The sequence below is a fragment of the Thermobia domestica genome, chromosome 6 (genome assembly GCF_964235325.1).
Source record: "Thermobia domestica chromosome 6, izTheDome1.hap1.1, whole genome shotgun sequence".
NCBI classification, from domain to species: domain Eukaryota; kingdom Metazoa; phylum Arthropoda; class Insecta; order Zygentoma; family Lepismatidae; genus Thermobia; species Thermobia domestica.
Genome location: NC_137459.1, coordinates 294,506,601 through 294,516,184, shown reverse-complemented (window position 1 = coordinate 294,516,184; position 9,584 = coordinate 294,506,601). Strand labels below are relative to the sequence as shown.

The 9,584-nt window shown below is 35.6% G+C and overlaps 1 long non-coding RNA gene across 1 annotated transcript in view; it reads left to right on the top strand.

The window, feature by feature from the left end:
• Positions 1-268: 268 nt before the first annotated feature.
• The window catches only part of LOC145688522 (uncharacterized), a 592,332-nt gene continuing 583,016 nt past the window's right edge, over positions 269-9,584 (top strand). Inside the window, exon 1 of the long non-coding RNA XR_014131931.1 lies at positions 269-283. This is a non-coding gene — a long non-coding RNA (uncharacterized LOC145688522). The remainder of the gene's footprint in view (positions 284-9,584) is intronic.

Below are 9,584 nucleotides of genomic sequence, written 5' to 3'. Positions count from 1 at the left end.
ATAATTGACCATCTATATCACTCTCTCTCTTTTTCTTTTCCCCTGGGTGAGCACGCATTTTTTGTTGCGAATGAAAGAATACATTTCTCCCCTCTTTGACCATGTTTCTGTCTGCCGACAAGCCATTCTGCAACTTGAAGTGCTTTCCTCCCTCCACTCCCTTCTCCCGCTGGACGACGAAGTGCATTCGTAGGGGAACGGTCCGGATGGTCGAATTATTTTACCCCCCGGCCGCTCGCTGAGTGACTAGCTTTGACTCCGAAAACAGCTGAAAAGTTTGGCGGTAAGTTGAATTTATTGCACCTTTTTGTCTCTCTCATGCCAATAACTTGGATAAATGTTTAGGTTTCTTGCACCTGACTTTGGGCGCCTAATTGGAGGACATTGAACAGTGTTTTATATAGTTTTATCTTTTGCTGAATGGCTTTATTGCCATAGGCTATTAGTCTTTGTGGATTCAGATTCAAGATTTTCTTTTCGGCAAAATACAACATTTATTGAGATATACGTACGTCGAAATGAAGGCAATAAATTCAAAGAGTATAAAAATAACAGCGATTTTCATTTTTATTTGAAATGTGTGGGTTATTAAATTTAAATTAGTAGCTGCATACTGAAAGAAAATTGGGACTACACCCCGCCTTAGCATTGTTCGCTACCTTTTGTAGTTATCAGCTTGAATGTGTGGTGACACGACATGTGTTATCAAACCCCGTCAGCTTGTCTTCTGTTGGTGGCTATGCGCCCCAAAAACTTTAGACATACTGGAGCTTAGTAAATAAACCTGGCGACCAGAGTTTTTATGTGCACTGTAAAACTGTTTAGTAAATGGTTAATACTTTGAAAAAAATTATATTTAATAAGCATCTCCCACCATAAGTATTTTGCGAACATTTCTCTGGAATTATGAAAAAGGAAAAAAAATTGCTTATTTCTGAATGTATTCTTTGAACTGGTTATTATCGTTCCGACAAGATCTGTGGAAACGAGATATCCCTTCTTTTTGTCTTTGCACAATGAGATTTATTACTACCCAATCGGCATTTACACAAGGACAAACGGAAATTCATTTACCTTATTTCTCTTTTATCCCCATATATCCTCAATAAATATTATATAAATTGAGTGTACATCCAATTTTTCTATAACTAACTTTACTGTTCTGAGGCGACTAACTAGTGCTTATCGCAGTCTGAAAAAAATTGTGTGTGTGTTTTTAGCGTGTCTCTCGCGTGTTTTTGAGTATTCATCAAAAGAAGATATCAAATCCAAGTAAGTGTATTATTATTATTATTATTATTATTATTATTATTATTATTATTATTATTATTATTATTATTATTATTATTATTGGTTTTTATATATGTTTGTATGGAAAGTGCAGGGAACCTTAGAAAATTTACATATATTGCGTTTGTCCACCACAAACTTATTTGCACAAGGATTGAGGCTGGAACCGCTAGGAAATTGAGACACATTTTATTTCTTATGAAAATAATTGAGAGGGAGCTAGAATAGAACTATGAAATACCAAGCATCAGAGATATGTATTCTGTCACTGAGCCATTATGTTTTAAACCGGGGGAATGTTGTCAATATATATTTGTTCATGCACTGTTTTATCCCTAGCCATATTATTGTTTGAATACTATGTGTTTTTCTCGTCTCCTGGGCAACTTAAGCAGCAAACTGTTGTGTGAAGTGTGTTTCGTCTCGTCTCGTGGGTAACTTAACCAAGAAAGCCCAGAAAAGGAAACTATTATTACGGGTGTACATATTTGCATGTGTGTATGCATTTCTAAACATTTGAAACATTGGGTAAGAGTGATCTGTCCTATTATAACTAAGGATATGTGAGGATCTAAAACTTCGCATTATACTTTTTGAACAATATCCAAATAGTTACGAAAAGAAGTTAGAAAATGTATGGTGATGTCCCTTAAGAGCCGCCAATGAAGATTGAAAATGATTTATTTATAGTTCATAGTTTACTGCTGAACCAAGTGCGGATTTTCTTGTGATTTTTTATAACTGAATGCTTTTCCGTAATCGTGAAAGCGATATTAAACATAATTGCGTACTGCCGAACATTTTTTTAAATTTAATTGATTCGTTTGGTATAATTACTACTCTGATTAAAAATTATTTGGTGCGCTTTTTCGTAATTACTCAATGAGCAATTTTTAAATTGTTATCCTACTAAAAAGTTTTCCTATACTGAAAAAATGTAGATATATTAAGGCAGACATACAGAAAAAAAGAAAGCGGTTTCAGTATGCAGTGGACAGTTTCCCGAGATAGATTTGATTATCGCAGATGTGCAGTCTTTCTTGTAGATGTGTGGTACTTTTCCACTGTTAGACTCGAAAGAAAGAAACACCTCAGTTTATTTTTATCATGGAAGTGCTCGGTAGGCTCCCCTTGGATTTGCCTTCGAATAGTATTACCGTCGAAAGTTTTCCGAAAGTGATGAGACCAGTTTCGTGGCTACCGCAATATCAATTGTAAAATTTACGAAAAAGGGAATGAATAATCACTTATTTTCCATAACGCACGCAAAATCGGTGTGTAAATTGGTGAGAAAAATGTTGTTAGATGTTGTTTGTCGTTGGGTAAGCATTGACGACAAACCCTCTAACAATGTAAGAAACATGGACTTGCGTATTTTAAACATATGGGGCGGTATTCAGAGGGTAATCGTTAATCGAGGGTTAGTTACAGATTTGTTAGTGACATACTAACTCTTTACTAAGGAAGGTGCACTGTTTGGTATTCAGAGTCTACTTTAAGTACAACTAAAAAGCTGATTTAGGTATGACTAACTTATATAACCCCAATGTATCGGGTGAGAAAAATAAATGATGCAACTACGGAAAATTATGTGAGCGCATGCGTAGTCTGTAAAAAATGAAAAAAACATGAAATACGAAACATGAAATGTTGCGTCGCACGCTAAACCGTGGGTAAAAGATTATCCTCTGCTCTAGATTAATTAGTCACATGTGATTAATTTTGTCAAATATTAGTCCTAATCAGAGACTCTGAATGCAATTTTGATAACCATCCGTTAGTCAACCCCATAGTATGGTGTTAATAAGACTTCAAAACTAATCTTCATAAGGCCAATGAAATGTTGTTAGGATTGGTTTAAGGATATGAAAGGAAACGCGAGAAGAGCATCCATGCATCGCTGAAAGATACGGGGCTTTACCCGTGTTTAACAGTAAATTTTCCTTTAGTTTTTTGCATCAATTAGCACCATTTGTTTTATAGTCGGATTCCCCAAAGCGAACGCTCCCTTTCGCACTGAGAGAGAGGGTGCTTTGCCCATGTTTGACAGTAAATTTCCCCTAGACTTTTGCTTCACCGAAGACGATGCACTCCATCTTTTTGGTAATAGGATTGCAAACGAAACGTTTATTGCAATAGTGCTAAGGGAGCTATGCGGGTAGGGTCCCCCAACTAAATACTCATTGCTTTACTGTGGGGCTATTGAAAATGTCTTAATCTTGTGTATAAAAGAGAACCTAAGGCATGGAAGATATGTTATGCTTCTGTTAGTATTAACTAATGCATCACATTAAGATTGAAATTGCGAATATGTATTAGGGCTTTATCACGCATTGAAACAAATGTAATACAAATATGATATACTCAACTTAAAATATATAGAAATATACCGGACAATCACGCATATACGTGTGCACTGAAGAACACTTATCGCCCCACTAAACTCTAATTTAGAATTCTGCCACTAGATGTCTCTGATAGTAGCAATGTTGCTATATATGATAGTTTTATTATTAAAATACTATAAGATTACTATAAGATTACTATTGTCAGAGTAGTGGACTTGATAATTTGCTAGGAAACAAATGTTTTCCGTATCTTGAGTATCTTTTGAAATAGTTGCTTGGAACAATCTTGTTTTTTGTTGGTGTTTGCCAATGAGACTATATTTTATATTTGAATAAATAAAATGAAATATTTGAATTTACGTCCCACACTTATGCTGGTTACATTTAAGTTAAAAAAAACATGAAGAAAGCATAAGTAAACCATAGACATAGTGTTTGTTCAGTTGGCATGATCCGGGATCGAACTCCAGGCTCCCAGATATATATGAAGTGAACGCTTTACCCTTTTTAAATAAATAATTTTGTATGAAGTTTGCTTTTATGGTATCAAAACCTTGTTTGCTGTTGGAGAAAATTCAAATCATATGCGTTTTCGTTAGGATTGCAATACGGAATATTTTTACAACTGCGAGAGTTTTTGTGAGCGTTCATGTTGGGAATTAGATTTAGCTTTTATACTTCGGTGAAAGATTGAGTTGATTTTGATTAGGATTTCATATTTTTGGGCTCTAGGCATTGAAGAATTTTAACTCGTTAAGTTATGAGGGATGACGTCCCTCGGCGAGCACACAATCCGGGGAGAGTGAAAGAAGGACGGAAGCGGTCTGTGACCTATAAGTACCACGCAAAGCATTTGACCGGTGTGAATGAGAAAAAAAACTCATTCAGGGTGAGTTTTCTGAAAGTATTTTTACACTTTTTCGACCGAGTGCCCCGCCGATAATCGAACCCGGGGCCGTTTGCAGCGAACGTGAAAGCGTTAACGAGTACGCTGCGTGGGACCACAAGTTCCCCACTGGGAATGGATCCCGGGACTGTTCGCACGCAATGATGGGACGACTAGAGTTGATTTTGAGTTTAACGTCATGTTTAACAGTGATATTTCTTGTAGATTCTCAGAAAAATATTCTTCGTAACGGGCAAATCGAATTATATTAACATTTGTTTTGGAAATTAGGCATAGTCTCACACAACATGTATAGTTTCTTTGTCCAGATTTATCGAGAATCCGAAAATGTATGAAGTATTGTCCAGTATCCTACACAGGTCTTGCAAACTAAAGATATTTTATAGGTTTTGAACGCTAAAGAAACTGATTCTCATACATGATTAGAATAACAGTAGTTTGTGACTGATCTTTCTTACGTACTATTATTTGTACTAAGTATATATTGTCTATATTAAATAATTGTAATTTGTCCTATTTTGATGAAAATATCTTGTGCTAATGACACTCTTATTTCTTTATTTGCAGAAGAAATGGAACCACAACACCAACCAACAAGATCAAATGGAGCATTTATTGACGATGAATGGTTTACAAAGCTTGACGAACTATTATTGCCTATTGAGAAAAAGAATACCGTTGCTAAGGGAAAGAAGAGAGCACGGAGAAATGATGAAATGAGGGAGGGGAAGGATAGGAACAGGTACCCACCATTAAATGTGGAAGTACGAAAGCGGATACCAGGGGGAAAAGTAGCAGAACCGATACCAATGGTTGAACAAAAATAGGATGTGTAGCCGGTGCAAGAAGTGCAACCAGGGCATGTTGTATCTGCAGTTGAAATAGTGGGGGAGCGGAGTAATAACGAAGTTGACATATATTTAAACGATGGGGAAGATTGTGTTATAGTAAAGGTGAGGGAAAAGTTCGAAATACTAGAGAGGGTGAGAGAATTAAAAGAAAAATTTGCAAAATAAAATTTAAAAAGGTTGTAAATATTTTGTAAATAAATTGTGTATTGGTGATGGGTGCTGGGAAAAATTTGTGTTGTCGTCTTCTGAATTTTTAAACCTTCTTAACAGCGGTGAGGTGTTTTGATAATAGTGTCAGTAAATATTGTGTAATGAAAATTCATTTTGTACAGGACGTATAAGTTTTTTCTTTCATATACTTGAAATTATGATATTTTTGCAGGATACATGAATGGATTTTTTGAGTTTTTTTTTCCTTTTCAGCACTGAGGCTCTATGAGACGTGGTCCTAAATGATTAAAATGTAATCCGAGCCATATGACTTTCACCGGGAATCCAAGCCAAAGTGTGGTTCACTAACCACTTAGCCAAAGCCATGGGCACTAACCACTTAGCCGTGAAAGAACTTGGTAAATATTTTTATTTTGTTTGTTTTACAGATCTTTACACGATTCAACACTAGAAAACAAGCTATGATTTTTTAAAAATCGTGTCCATATGAAACATATACCTTCAATAAAAATTGAAGTAATATTTGCTAAATGCTTAATTGATTTTTTCAGCAGTAATATTTCTTCCTCCTGTATTAAACGAATCAGACTTTCAACCCGCTTAGGCTAAAGGAGACAGTGATTATGAGGAATGAATGAAGTGCTGGAATGTAGAAAAGTTGAAGGAAACGGGAAAACTCCAAGAAAGTCCACGGACACGATGTTGATCACCACAAAGTCTAACTGGTATAAACAGGGACCCCCAGCACCGGAGAAAACTAGCACTGACCCATTGCTGCCCCTATATTGAAATTTGAAATCACGTTTTTTCATTAGCTGAATGAACAATTAGCGATCTCCTTTTGGGTTTGAAGTTCTGGATTTGATTTCCCTTGGCTATGTATTAAAATGAAACGAAATCTGTTAGTTTAACATTCCAAGATTATGTCGGTTAGGCTAAAATAGACGGTGATGATAAGAAATGAAGAAACTGGGGGAGGAAACGGAAGAATCTCCAAGAAAACTAGCAGCCACGAAATTGTCCACCACAATTTTATTTTGCCAAGGATCGAACCTGGGATCCCAACCATCTAGGGTGAAGTATACTTAAATATTTAGTTTCAAATATGCATTACTGGAAACGGAGGTCAGAAAAGTAGGGTATAAATTATATGTTAAGTCTCATTCTAACATTTAATTGGTGAAAACGTACCTTGGTTTTGAACTTGTGACCACTTGCACGTAAGGTGTAAACTATTTTCTTTTATTTGATATCGCATTTGCGTGATAGGATTAAGGAACATGTCAGTTAAGATAGTCTATGATAGTGGTAGTAGTGGTGTGTGGAGTTTAGCGTTCTGTTCACCATTAAGGCTATTTTGTAGTCCTTATACAGTAAACTGTTAGACTTTGAACTTTTTTAAAACTTTCACGAGAATATGAGCTTCCACCGGGAATCGAACCCTCATTGACGGTGAACAATGGAAAGCAACATTAGAAAGTGTATCGTACGAATGAAAATTAGATGTCAAAGGCGCGTGCGCTAACCGTTTAACCATAACGTAACTCTTTCATCGTCTCCTCTCATAGACAGGCTTGACATTAAAGATCGAAGAAAAAGCTATTATTATTGTTTTTACTTTTAGTACTGAGGTTATATGAGACGTGGACCTTCGCATTAACCAACGTTGGAATTGTGTTTCCATACAAAGGACCTGGACACCAACACATTAATTTTGTTTTTTTAAAGCTTGAATTGATTTGCGTACTTTTAGCAGCTAGACTATGTGAGACGTGGACCTAAAGTGGAATCTAAGCTTTTGCCGGGAACTGGCATGGGCTTCTTATGCTAAAATCATGTACGCTAACCATTTAGCTACGGAAGAAATCTGATGGTGTTTTGGAATTATCCTGAGTGCTCTACCAATTAACTTACATTGCTCATTCAGTTTAAAGTACCAGTGCTTATGTTCTTTAAGCTAAGAGAGATGGATAATGCTGACAAATGAATGCCAATCAGAACAAGATGCAGAAGAGATGTACACTTTACCAGTGAGCCATTGCAGTCTACAAAAACTTTGAATTCAGTAAACTCGATGTTTTTTGCGAAGCATGTCGCTATTTCTCTCTACAAAAAATTGATAGTCCTCATTATAATTTTTAGTATTCAAAACAATTTTAACAAAGAGTATGCTATGCACACGAACCCTAAAAAATAATGCGGAGAATAAAAGATAGGAATTGAATTCCTCAAAGCAATATTAGGCTATGGCTAACATGGTGATAGATTTGTCAACAATTCTTTGGGAAACTCGCGTGGGAGACCCGGGTTCGATTCCCGGCGGGAGCTCATGTGGTTCGGATACCATGTTAATCAGTAGGTTCACGTCTAATATAACCTCGCTGCTGAAAGGGACGCTAAACTAAAATCACCTCAACTCTTTGGAAAACTTTTAAGATCAATTACAAATGTTGTCTATCTTTTCTGTTTTGAACGCTAAATATGTGATAAGTAAGCACTTCAAAAGTTACACGAAATATACAATGTAAGTCAAATAGCTTAAGCTATTAAATACCAACAAGATTAATGATCTCAAGAACGTAAACTCAGAAAGTGTACTTGAACTGAAATCTCTGTTTCTAACAGGTATGAAGGACTCCTCTAAGACAAGTGGACAAATGAATAAATGAAGAAAGACGTGAGTGTTAAGGATCGAATCAGAAACCACCACATCAGAGATGTCTAACCTATTACAAATATTACACCTATTACACCTATTACAAAAGTGATTTCTCGAAAAATGTATATTTCCCTATTGGAAGAGCCGTGTCTGACTCGAATTTTATCAGGGAAATCCTGTCTCAATTGGCCTTGTGCGCATCCCTATTGAATAAGTACTTGTTCTTTGAATGTATAACATACATGTTCGAGAAAACAGATAAATAGGAGATATACTACACTTTATCCGTAAAAATAAATTCCAATTTAATGAAACAATTATTCGGACGTGAGAAGGAGGAGGGGCCGTTGTTGGAACTTTATAATTTCACCGTTTACTAAAATGTTGTTAGGTACCGGTATTAGATTGTTTCTCTCTTTCTTTGAGCTTACCAGCATTTAAGGATATGTTACTTATGAAAGTTTCAGTATCTATCTATCGATAAAAAGCGTACTGTGCTGGGATTAACATTAGTATTCGGAGATTTATCAAGTGAACACGAGAATTTGCATGTGTTTGTAGCAAAGGCAAAATAGTTGGTTTGGGCACAATTGCAACATATATTCGCAACCTATACAATGCAAACCCAACAAACACTGTCATGGTTCTTAACCCTTAAACAAGTTATTGTTACCATTTGATTATACCTATTGCGTTTGAACGGTATTATTTTCAGATATTGTGCGTTGTAGTTATATGTGTATATACTTTTCTGCGGTAATAAAACAGCTATTGCCTCCTGGTGACAACTCTGCTGAATTTTACGCAGGAAATAATGTGTGAATATATATATTGTTTTGCAAGGAAAGCCAAAAGCAAACAGAAAAGGGAGTAATCCGCTACGGGTTAAATGTAAGATGCTCAAAGTACAAAAAAAAAATGAATATTAGGATGGGATGAGCTTGGTCAAAGCAGGAAGTTCAGCATTAGAGAGACCTAAGCATATACAAAAATAAGAAAATAATGAGTAGGTGCAGCTTAGGATAATCGAAGTGGGAAAATGACAAATGGAAAGACCTAAGTATAGGAGAATCTATTAGACGAGAATTAGAAAGTCATCTCCTTTAACTTTTAAATGTTTTATACTACACTATATGCGGGATTGTCTTTACTAAAATGAAAACAAATTAAAATATATTATTATTGGTTAACCATATAATGCGAATTCAACCTGTGATCACATATACATTTGAAAAATAATTATGGTGAATACAGTGAACGGTTTTGAAACCTGTGAAAGCGAAAATGTGAGTATTCTGTGGCTGAAATATGTAATTGAACTTAGAAAAGTAGTCTTAATCTAAACATAAGAATACAAG